The sequence below is a fragment of the Pelophylax lessonae genome (assembly GCF_965119305.1).
Source record: "Pelophylax lessonae genome assembly, chromosome: 7".
Classification (NCBI taxonomy): Eukaryota; Metazoa; Chordata; class Amphibia; order Anura; family Ranidae; genus Pelophylax; species Pelophylax lessonae.
In genome coordinates, this window is record NC_138774.1 from 174589892 (window position 1) to 174602884 (window position 12993).

Consider the following 12993-nt stretch of genomic DNA (forward strand, 5'->3'; position numbering starts at 1 on the left):
CAAAACACTACGCAGTGTCCAATCTTCTTTCCATCCCTTATTAAATTAATATACTTCTTTATTCCTCCCTCTATCCAACCCTTCTCTCCTTTTCTCCATGCATCCATCATCAGGTAACACCCTTGAGCACTCTTAGGAAAACATGTTTTATGCAAAGTCTCCTTTGCTTACAGTGGATCTGAGCAAATATGAACGATATTGTAGTCCAAACAATACACCAGCTTTTTATGAAACGTAAGTAAAAATTTGCCTTGTTCTTTAATAAATTACACACACTCATTTAGTTTTAGCTTGTGTGAGGAAAATACCTTTAAAGTCAAACTGTCAAATAGGGTTTGGACATGCAGTGCCATTTCAGCCAAGTCTGTCTGTTGCTTGGCTAATGAAGCAATGGCTGATTTCAGTGCAGGAGCAGTTGTGTTAAGCCCCGTACACACGTACCGATTGTCGGCCGTAAATATTCGGCCGACGACCGATCGGCCGATTGTAGGCTTGTTAGTATGATGCTTCCGACAGCCGACAGCGCATTTTCGGCCGAACAGAATCTGTCGTGCAGGCATTAAAGTTTTTGTTGGACAACACCAGAACGGCCGATTGTTCGCCAGTCAGTACAGATTTCGGCCGACAGACAGCAGATTTGCAAGACTGGGCATGCTCAGAAAATAAAAAAGACAAGGAAAGTTAACCATCACATGACATCACTTCTGCAGTCGGCTGTTGTTGGCCGACAAAATTCGTGTGCAGTCTTTTGCAGTTTTCAACAGACACGACAGCCCTGGACAAAAGAAGGCCGATCGTTCGGCCGACGATCAGTACGTGTGTACGGGGCTTTAGACAATAAACTGCAGTTCAGCACTGGCAATAAATTTGAAACTGTGAGACTCATCAAGTCTCTCTAAAAGTCTAAAATGATCAAATAATGTAAAATAAAAGACAGAAATACCGACACAAAATGATGTACAGTTTAAAACAAAGAAGTTCGTTTAAACTAAACAATAAGAACATTTAAATTGCCTTAAACTATTCATGTTTTTATCCATGATGTTACTTTGCCTCTTACTCCCATATATAAAGTTACAGGAAAATCACATTGTAGAAGGTTTGGGATTTCCAGCCTTTGACCAGAAGGATCAGATGTACTTACAGATTTCCACTGACATTTCATTAAGTGCCTTTTGCAATCCACTAGGGTCTCTGGTATATGAAGTCTTTGACTGGGATCCACTGGTGTCACTGATTAAAGAATGCTGGAATATGGATCCATTATCTTCTATAAGCAGTGGTGTGAAGGGATCAGATGCTGGAGTGAATAAAGAGACAGGTGTGGCGGCTCCACCTCCAGGTAGATTAAAGCGACTTCTGGGACTGGAAGCAGCAGGTGGAAGAGCACTACTATTATTAGAGGCAAGCTCTGCTGGGGAAATTACTTTGTTATGATTCTCATTTAGCTTATTCTGCCTGTTAGAATGAAATCGAATACCTTTTTTCAGCATTCTGGGTGTGCAGTGTGGTGACAAGGGGCAGGTTGCACCTTCAACCATGTAATTCAAATCATTAAGACCCATATCAGACTTCATGTTGCCATGGGGAATGGTATGTAATTTCAAAAGGGAGGCTTTACAAAGACCAACGTCTCCAATTGTGTTTTGGATAATTAATATCTACCTTGAAGCAATATATGATGATTCGATACTAGTGTATTATAGCAACAGACTTACCCATGTGCCTATAAGCACCAAGATATGTTTCTGACATTCATTAGAACATGGGTTTCCAAACTTTCTAAATGAAGGTCCAGTTTCCTCACCTTTAAAATTTAGGAGGGGCTTGACTGTGGCCAGCAGTGATAGAAAATGGCCTGATGTCAGTTGGAACAATACAGTAAACAATGCCCTATCTTTGGGTTAGTGGGAGGAATAGTGCTCCATCGTTGGTGTCAGTGGGAGGGGTAATAGTGCCCCATCGTTGGTATCAGTGGGGGGTAGTATGCCCAGTTACTGGTGTCAGTAGGAGAAATAGTGCCCCATTGTTGATGTGGAGGAACTATGCCCCATTGCTACAATGGGGGGGGGGGGCAAATTGGGACTTTAAAGGTGCAAATGATGGAGAAAAATCTGAATTCTCAAAAATTGAACATTTTATTACACAAAGAAAAAAAGACAAGACAGGACATTTGATAAAATGTTAAAAGCAAAGGAATGCACTCAAAAATATCAACTCTACATGTTTCGCCATCTTCATAATAGCTTCTTCAGGAGTTTTGCCAGATATTTCTTGAGAGTGAACATTTCTAGGTTACAGAAAAAAAGAGTATAAACAATAGAACAAAGGAATAACTGCTAGGGCAGAAACCAAAAGGTCCTAAATTTGATGCCCTCATACACTTCACAGTTTTAGCACTAATATCAAAAAAGTACCTTTATAAAGACCTGACCCCTTTCTTTTGCCGGAGGTGAACACAACGTAGGCGCCGGAGACCAGATGAATGAGGAGGGAGGAACTGAGACATCTAGCCCCTTAAAGTTGACCCATAGAGAGGGTGATAGCCAAGCCAAGGATAATACGTATTAAAAATGAGAGACTGCAATATAGGAATATGTTAGAAACCATATGGATTTTGTGACTTATAAATATCACATTCTTGGATAGGAATATATTTACCTATTCTGAGATAGCAATAAAATATGCTTCAAAGGTATTCCAATATCAAAAACGGGGAGGGAGAACCAAGATTGTCCCATATAAATCCCCAAGAAGAAACATCCCTTTAAGCAAAACAAAAAAAATATATATATATGGTGTATAAGTATACCTAGAATTGTAAAAAATATATATATATATATATATGCTGATGGTAAAGGTAAAATGACCAAGAATATTTACCCTTATGAGGCAGTATTGCACACATAAAGTTCCATCCAGACTGATATATAATCGGGCATCAAATTGCGACAGACTTTCCCAATGGTATGCTCCAAAATAATGCTGCACAAGGGAGAGAAAGGGGCATAAAGCGCAAAGTAACCTGAACAGTATAAATAAGCCCAAAAGGAATCAGTGGAGTGGTAAAAAAGAGAAATGTTCCAATACCGCAGAAATCTTCAACCGCATATGTCGTTCCCCGGTGGTCTAGTGTAATACTGACCATGTTGCGCCGGCATTTATACACCCTCTCCACTCCCGCGGCGTCTGACGTCACCGTAGGAGTGAGAGCAAGATGTACCCGGCGATCCAATTGAAGCCAAGCAGGAAGTGCGTCATATCGACGCGACCGCATCACATGATGCGAACCGGAACCGGAAGTCGAGGATGACTACATCCGGTCCGGTCGCCATGTACATGACGACCGGACCGGATGTAGTCATCCTCGACTTCCGGTTCCGGTTCGCATCATGTGATGCGGTCGCGTCGATATGACGCACTTCCTGCTTGGCTTCAATTGGATCGCCGGGTACATCTTGCTCTCACTCCTACGGTGACGTCAGACGCCGCGGGAGTGGAGAGGGTGTATAAATGCCGGCGCAACATGGTCAGTATTACACTAGACCACCGGGGAACGACATATGCGGTTGAAGATTTCTGCGGTATTGGAACATTTCTCTTTTTTACCACTCCACTGATTCCTTTTGGGCTTATTTATACTGATCAGGTTACTTTGCGCTTTATGCCCCTTTCTCTCCCTTGTGCAGCATTATTTTGGAGCATACCATTGGTAAAGTCTGTCGCAATTTGATGCCCGATTATATATCAGTCTGGATGGAACTTTATGTGTGCAATACTGCCTCATAAGGGTAAATATTCTTGGTCATTTTACCTTTTACCATCAGCATATATATATATATATATATTTTTTACAATTCTAGGTATACTTATACACCATATATATATATTTTTTTTTTGTTTTGCTTAAAGGGATGTTTCTTCTTGGGGATTTATATGGGACAATCTTGGTTCTCCCTCCCCGTTTTTGATATTGGAATACCTTTGAAGCATATTTTATTGCTATCTCAGAATAGGTAAATATATTCCTATCCAAGAATGTGATATTTATAAGTCACAAAATCCATATGGTTTCTAACATATTCCTATATTGCAGTCTCTCATTTTCAATACGTATTATCCTTGGCTTGGCTATCACCCTCTCTATGGGTCAACTTTAAGGGGCTAGATGTCTCAGTTCCTCCCTCCTCATTCATCTGGTCTCCGGCGCCTACGTTGTGTTCACCTCCGGCAAAAGAAAGGGGTCAGGTCTTTATAAAGGTACTTTTTTGATATTAGTGCTAAAACTGTGAAGTGTATGAGGGCATCAAATTTAGGACCTTTTGGTTTCTGCCCTAGCAGTTATTCCTTTGTTCTATTGTTTATGCTCTTTTTTTCTGTAACCTAGAAATGTTCACTCTCAAGAAATATCTGGCAAAACTCCTGAAGAAGCTATTATGAAGATGGCGAAACATGTAGAGTTGATATTTTTGAGTGCATTCCTTTGCTTTTAACATTTTATCAAATGTCCTGTCTTGTCTTTTTTTCTTTGTGTAATAAAATGTTCAATTTTTGAGAATTCAGATTTTTCTCCATCATTTGCACCTTTTAAGTCCCAATTTGCCCCCCCCCCCCATTGTAGTTATTATTTATCATAGGGATGTGGTGCTTTTTATCCTATCTCTAGCAATATTTTCAAAAATTTATGCCCCATTGCTGCTTAAAGTAGGGGGAATAATGCCCCAATGGCCGAATAAAAGCAAGCAAGCAAGCAAAGAGAAAGGTAGGTGTGTGCAGTGTAAAGACACAGGACAGGTAGGTGTGTGTGGTATAGTGACACAGGATATATATGACACATGATATAGTGACACAGGTGTGTGGAGTAAACCAGGACAGGTAAATGTGTAAAGTGTGAAGACAAAGGACAGGTACATATGTGAGGTGTAATAATACAGGGCAAGCATGTTTAGAGTAATGATACAGGACAGGTAGGTATGTGCGGTGTAGTGATACAGGTAATAGGTAGGTGTGTGGAGTGGAGTGATACAGGACAGGTAGGTGTGTGTGGTATAGTGACACAGGATATATATGACACATGATATAGTGACACAGGTGTGTGGAGTGGAGTAAACCAGGACAGGTAAATGCGTAAAGTGTGAAGACAAAGGACAGGTACATATGTGAGGTGTAATAATACAGGGCAAGCATGTTTAGGGTAGTGATACAGGACAGGTAGGTATGTGCGGTGTAGTGATACAGGATAGGTAGGTGTGTGGAGTGGAGTGATACAGGACAGGTAAGTGCCAGGGTTGTGAACACACAGGACAGGTACATATGTGAGGTGTAATAATACAGGACAAGTATTTTTAGAGTATTGACACAGGACAGGTAGGCGTGTGGGATGTAGTGATACAGGGTGGGCAGATGTATGTGATGTAGAGTCATAGGACAGGTAGATATTTAGTGTAGTGACACAGGACAGGTAAGTCTGTGTAGTGATACAGGACAAGTGGGTACATGTGCTTTAGTGTAAGACTCAGTGACACAGGACAGGTAAGTGTGCGGTTTGGTGTAATGACACAGGAGAGGTAGACCTTTTTCACACGGGCTTTAGCTTAAGAGAAGTGTCTACAGCAAGCTTTTACAAAGCATTTGAAGAGTTTTCAGCATACTTTGTTAAATTAATATTTAGCTCCAGTTTGGGAATGTTAACACACAGATCCTACTGGAAGGACGAACTGTTGCTGTAAACTAGCAGGCTTTAGTACACAACCTGAGTGTTTTTTTAATTAAAAGAATAGGAATCCTATTCTTTTAATTTCAAAGATGATTTGTTTTAAAAGGTATACAAAATAAAAGGGGGGGGAAACATTGTCCCAGGGTGACTACAAGCAGGAAAAGGGAAGCAAAAAGACACATGGCTTCTGCAAACAAGCGGGGATTACAGCACAGAAATTGCATCATCTTATTATGAAAGCATAACAGCTGGGTCTCAGCACAAAAAGGTGAGACAAGAGCTTGAGAAATGGCTTTATTTTTGTAGGATCAGGGACTATAGCAAACAAACTATCAACCTAACATTGAACAGAAATTGTTTTGCTCCAAAGTCAAAATGGACTCAGATGGGTTTGGAGAGGAGTTGTCAAGTTTCTATTGCAGGTGAGCCCTTGTAGAAAGCCAACTTGAGGTTCCCCTGGGGTGTAGAGTCTAAGCCCCAGCCTGCTTCTTCAACAGGGCCCCTGATGATGGGGATAAACTTACAGCAACTTGGCCCCCAGGTACCCTCCCGCTGACAATACAGAGACTTCACATGTGTGCAGAGTACAGATGGCAAGAGACAGAAGAGGATCCGGGAAATGAGTCAAAGACAGGACGGGCAGCAGGCAAGCAAAAATGATAACCAAAACTGGGGTCGGTACATGGGTAGTCTGGCACAGAGTAGAAGTAATACATGGAAAACCAAGATCACAAAGAAACTAGGAAGTTGCTCAGGCAACCCAGGCTGCACTGAGCATGTCTATATACTGTATACCATAGAGAAGCAGACTGGTAGGTGGGCCAGGAAGTGATAGAAGGGAATGGTATATAAATCCACAGTAGAGCAGATGACACTAATAGGTGAACACAGGAGCTAGCAGAACATATGAATGAAATCACAGATCCACTGCAGAAAGTAGGTAGGAATTTCACAAACAGAAAACCAAATGATTACTACCGGGGACGAGTTGTGTTTCATTTCACCAAATGAGGAGCAGAAAGATCTGTAGAAAGAATCCAACATCTTTCCTTAGGACCATATCCTTTTCAGTAAACTAGATATAAAAGCCTTTCCCTGGAATATTTTGAATCCAAGATTGGCTTGATTTCATTGTGATCTGTAGTATTGATCATTCGAGAATGATGACGAAGAGAACGAGAAAACCTATTGATGTACAGACATAGGAGTGAAACATGGAAAAAAGTTAGAATCCTTAAATACGAAGGTAGACCGAGCTAGAAAACGACAGGATTACCTGAATTGTAAAGGGACCAATGAGTAGCGAATTTTATTGAGGGTACGCTGAGATGACTTTTCTTAGTTAGCCAAACCTTGTCGCCAGGATGATCCTGTCACACGGCAATGACGATCTGCAGCTACTGTGTATCTGGAAGCTGCCAAATGTAAACTCTTGGAAACATCTGCCCAGGTGGAACTGAAGGACCCTTGAATCTGTTCAGCCACTGACACTACAGGAGAAAAGGGAATGGGAAAATGGTACCGAAGGATGATGACCATACACCATGAAAAAAAGGAGACTCCCTAGTGCTGGCGCATTCACATGGTTATTAAAGGCAAACATAGCCCAGGAAGGAAGGTTTACCCAATCATACTGATGGGCAGAAATGAAGGCACAAAGATACCGTTCAACATTCTAGTTGACCCTTTTCAGTTTGCCCATTAGACTTCGAGTGCAAGGCCAAGGCGAACTCCAGCTTGATCCCAAAGAATGTGGTCAGAGCCCTCCATAAGTGAACTGTAAATTGAACTTCTCTATCAAAAATGATGTGTGAGGGCATACCATGAAGACAAAAAATGTCCTTTATAAAGATGGAAGACAAAGTGACAGCTTATGTGTAAGAGACGCTCAGTGCGCGTGCCCAGGCACACGGGAAGCAATGTGCGAATGCGCATGCGCCAATGCGCGGACGCGCGAACGTGCGTACGCAACGTGCGCACGCAATTGGCGCCAAACGGCCTATTTATACCAGGCGGTGACAGGAGCACATTGCTGAGTGGTCTTTCAGCTTGTGTTCCTGTTTACCTGTGCCCTGACCTGCTTGTGGATTTCCCGTTATACCGACCCGGCTTGCCTTTTGACTCTCCTTGGATTCCTGCCTGCCTTGTGACCTCAGCCTGTGTTTGACCCTGCCTTGCCTTATGCCCTTGTACCTTGCTGCCAGACTGTGTACCGACTTCGGCTTGTATCCTGACTCCGCTTCTGCCTCACGTTCCTGTACCCGTGCTGTCCGGCTGTTGACAACCCCTTGGCTTGTGTTCCGATTTCGCTCCTGCCTTCTCATCCAGCATCACCGAGTTCCAGTTTCAGGTGTTCATCCGGTGATCCACAGCCATCAGTCTTCTGCCAAGACATCTCCTGCTATTCCGGCCCTCGTGCCACTCTGTGTCCTACACCGCCTGTCATCTCTATCAGGGGTGTTGGACAGGAGGTGCAAGAGAAGCCCCCTCTACAGCTTGGTCTCCACCAGGTACGTGATAGTACCACTCAGCCAGATGTCGGAGACGGAGAGAGGGGCTTCACCTCTAGAGACAGTATGCCAGCAACTTGCTTCGCTTACCCAAGCAGTCAAATCCTTGCAAGAGGGTTACTTCCAATTAGAGGGTCGCATCCAATCCATGGCTTCTACCCCGGCAACCCCGGCACCTGGGTCCTCCGTGCCCGAACGGGCTCTATCTACACCTTCAGTGGTTTTGCCACCACCGGAACCTCGGGTACCTGCTCCAGAACGATTTTCGGGTGACCGACACAAATTCCGGGCTTTCAGGAATTCTTGTGAGCTATACTTTGCCCTGCAGCCACGGACTTTCTCACTTGAATCCACCAACTGGGGTTCGTAATCTCTCTACTTCTCGGAGAGCCGCAATCCTGGGCCCACCGTCTCCTGGAACAAAATGATATAGCCTTGAACACCATCTCATCATTCTTCGAAGCGATGGCGCAGCTTTATGACGACCCCCAGCGATCTGTTACAGCCGAAGCAACCCTACATACACTACAACAAGGCCGCCGCCCTGCTGAGGACTATGTCGCTGAATTCCGCAGATGGGCTTCCGATACAGGCTGGAATGATGCAGCCTTACGGCATCAATTCCGTCTCGGCCTATCAGAGGGCCTTAAGGATGAACTTGCCAGAGTGGGTACGCCTGATTCTCTTGATGACCTTATTAGTCTTACTATCCAGCTTGACCGCAGGATCAGGGAGCGGAGAGTGGAAAGAGCTGGAAGTTCCAGACCTACCTGGATGTTGCCTCAAGTGCCGTCACCTCCGGCTTTTCGTCCACCTGTCGCTTTCCCCACAACCTCCAGTGTGGAGCCCATGCAACTCGGACTTTTACGTTCTCCACTAACCACTGAGGAGAGATTGCGAAGACGCCGGAACAACATACCTCTATTGTGGGGAAGCCAGACATTACCTTCAGACCTGCCCGGTGCGGCCTAGTAAGTCTCAGTTTGCTTTTCCTTCTTACCTTGCAAACAGTTCTGGGAAGGATCTGTCCACTCACATTACTCTACCTCTCTCACTACAGATTCTCGGAAAGACCATCCAAGTCCCAGTCATTATTGACTCCGGCGCTTGCAGCTGTTTCATGGACAGTGACTTTGCTCAGCGTCATCAGATCCCTCTGCAAGCAAAAACCCGTCAGTTATCTATCCATCTAGCTGACGGATCCCATCTCAAGTCCGGGCCTATAACCCAAGAAACCTGCCCATTACTGGCTATCTCTAATAAAGGCCACCGAAAATACTTGTGCTTGGATATTATCCCATCTCCTCTGTTCCCTATCATTCTCGGTATCCCATGGCTACAAGCACACAATCCTCAGATAAACTGGAAGTCAGGAGAAGTGGCATTTCCATCCACCTATTGTCAACAAAACTGCTTCCAGCCCAGTCCGGGGAAACCTGCATCACTTTTGGGCCTGCAACCTGATCCCTCTGCATCCCAACTTGTGCCTGCAGCTTACCATGAGTTCTTGGAAGTCTTTGATAAACAGAAAGCAGACATCCTACCACCTCACCGGTCGTATGACTGCCCAATTGAACTTTTACCAGGTGCTGAAATACAGTTTGGGCGTATCTTCCCCCTCTCTGAACTAGAACTTAAGGCATTACGCCTTTACATCGACGAAAACCTGAAAAAAGGCTTCATCCGGCCCTCTACGTCCCCCGCAGGGGCTGGTATTTTCTTCGTTGAAAAGAAGGATCATTCTCTACGCCCCTGTGTTGATTATCGGGAGTTGAACAAGGTTACTGTAAAAAACAGATACCCCCTGCCCTTAGTTCCTGAACTTTTCCAACGTTTCAGGGCAGCCACGGTATTCACAAAACTTGACCTACGTGGAGCATACAACCTAGTACGGATCCGTGAGGGCGACGAGTGGAAGACCGCCTTTCGCACAAGATTCGGCCACTTCGAGTACCTTGTCATGCCCTTTGGATTGTGCAATGCTCCAGCTACTTTTCAGCATTTCGTAAACAATATTTTCAGAGACTTCCTTGATTTGTTTATGATTGTCTACCTTGACGATATTCTTATCTTTTCAGGTTCCATTGAAATGCACCGTGAACATGTCAAGAAGGTTCTCGGCCGCCTAAGAGACCATGGATTATACGCAAAGGCTGAGAAATGCGAGTTCGAAAAGGAATCAATCCAATTCTTGGGACTCGTCATTTCCACTTCTGGGATCTCCATGGACCCCCAAAAGGTCAAATCGATCCTCGAATGGCCCACTCCCACAGACAGGAAGATCACACAAAGGTTCATTGGCTTCGCTAATTTTTACCGCAAGTTTATCAAGAACTTCTCCGCCATTATGCTTCCAGTCACCCAGCTAACAAGGCAAGGCACCCGTTTCCAATGGACACCGGCAGCACAAGCTGCGTTTGACCAGTTGAAGATCCTATTCACTACTGCACCTATCTTACGACACCCAAATCCCGCTCTGCCCTATGTTCTCGAGGTGGATGCTTCAGAAAATGCCATAGGTGCCATCCTGTCACAGCGTTCAGGTACGAGATCTCTTCTTCATCCTGTTGCCTTCTTTTCCAGGAAACTCAGCCCAGCAGAAAGGAACTACGATGTTGGAGACCGGGAATTACTGGCCATCAAGGCGGCCTTGGAGGAATGGCGCTACCTATTAGAAGGAGCATCTCACCCTATCCTGATCTTTACCGACCACAAAAATCTGGAGTACCTCCGAACAGCTAAGAGACTGAAACCACGTCAAGCCAGGTGGGCACTGTTCTTTTCTCGTTTTACCTTCCATATCACCTACAGGCCAGGCTCCAAGAATGGCAAACCTGATGCACTTTCCCGCATGTACCCAGAGGACGAAGAGTGTCACCCAGTAGACACAATCCTGCCATCCCAAAGTTTTCTACTTTTGCAAGCGGATCTGTTAACGCAGCTGAAGCAGGCGTCTACAAGGGATGTTTTACCATCAGGTATGTGCCTTCAGGAACAAGAAGGTCTGTTTTTCTATAACCAAAAAGTGTTTGTACCTCCAGGTCTACGTGCCAAGATCCTCGGCCTGTGCCATGATCACCCCCTGGCAGGGCACTTTGGGATATCTAAAACGGTTGACCTGGTACAACGGTCCTTTTGGTGGCCTGGTCTGAGGTCAGACTGCCGTAATTATGTTAGCACCTGTACAATCTGCATCCGGAACAAGAATGACAAGGCCAAAGCCTGGGGTTTGCTAAGACCTTTGCCCATTCCCAAGAGGCCTTGGGAAATGATAAACATGGACTTTATCGTTGAGCTCCCTCTGTCTGAAGGATTCACGACCATCTTTGTGGTGGTCGACAGACTAACAAAGATGGCCCACTTTATCCCTATGTTGGGAACTCCCTCAGCAATGGAAACTGCCCAAACCTTCATCAAGGAAGTGGTTCGGCTCCACGGGGTTCCTAGTAATATCACTTCAGACCGAGGGGTGCAATTTACTTCGAGATTCTGGAGAGGCCTTTGCAAAACATTAAAAATTGACACGTACTTTTCCTCAGCTTATCACCCGCAAACAAACGGGCAAACGGAGCGTACAAACCAGACCCTGGAGCAGTACCTCCGGTGTTTTTCATCTTTCTCACAAGACGACTGGGCATCACTTTTACCCCTAGCAGAGTTTGCATATAATAACGCAGTGCATTCAGCCACGGGTCAAGCCCCGTTTTTTGCAAACTATGGGTACTTCCCAGCCTTTATGCCTGACGTAATACCTGATTCCTTGGTTCCCGCAGTCCAGGAAAAAGCTACATTTCTGCAAACCAACAACAAATTATTGCAAGATGCCATTGTCAGAGCACAGCAAGACAACAAAAAATGTTTTGATAGGAAGAGGAGGGGAGATCTAAACCTCAGACCGGGAGACAAGGTTTGGTTATCCTCTATCAATCTAAAACTGTCATGTCCGTCTAAGAAACTGGGGCCTAGATATATCGGTCCATTCTCTATTAAGAGACAAATCAATCCTGCTGCCTATGAACTTTCACTCCCGGAAACATACAGAATTCACCCTGTTTTCCATGTATCCCTACTGAAGCCTACCAGACCCAATCCATTTCCTGACCGAGAGTCGGATCCACCTCCGCCTGAAACTATTGATGGCAACGAAGAATACGAGGTTGAAGCAATATTAGACTGTAGGAAAAGAGGAGGTACTGTCCAGTACCTAATTAAATGGAAGGGCTATGGCCCGGAAGAAAATTCTTGGGAACCAGAAGCCAACCTCCATGCTACGGATCTAATTCAAACCTTTTTTCAGCTTCATCCTGAGAAGATGTTGCAGATGGGCATCCGGAGGCCGCCCATTGGGGGGGGGGCAATGTAAGAGACGCTCAGTGCGCGTGCCCAGGCACACGGGAAGCAATGTGCGAATGCGCATGCGCCAATGCGCGAACGCGCCAATGCGAGGACGCGCGAACGTGCGTACGCAACGTGCGCACGCAATTGGCGCCAAACGGCCTATTTATACCAGGCGGTGACAGGAGCACATTGCTGAGTGGTCTTTCAGCTTGTGTTCCTGTTTACCTGTGCCCTGACCTGCTTGTGGATTTCCCGTTATACCGACCCGGCTTGCCTTTTGACTCTCCTTGGATTCCTGCCTGCCTTGTGACCTCAGCCTGTGTTTGACCCTGCCTTGCCTTATGCCCTTGTACCTTGCTGCCAGACTGTGTACCGACTTCGGCTTGTATCCTGACTCCGCTTCTGCCTCACGTTCCTGTACCCGTGCTG

At 45.1% G+C, this 12993-nt stretch overlaps 1 protein-coding gene and 1 pseudogene across 2 annotated transcripts in view; one reads left to right on the forward strand and one right to left on the reverse strand.

The window, feature by feature from the left end:
• Positions 1-1444, reverse strand: part of LOC309559429 (histo-blood group ABO system transferase-like) — a 63543-nt pseudogene extending 62099 nt beyond the window's left edge. Inside the window, exon 1 of the transcript XR_014226205.1 lies at positions 1145-1444. The product of XR_014226205.1 is annotated as a histo-blood group ABO system transferase-like (transcript). The remainder of the gene's footprint in view (positions 1-1144) is intronic.
• RPL7A (ribosomal protein L7a) overlaps positions 1-12993 on the forward strand; it is a 475634-nt gene that overhangs the window by 375645 nt on the left and 86996 nt on the right. The window lies entirely within an intron of this gene.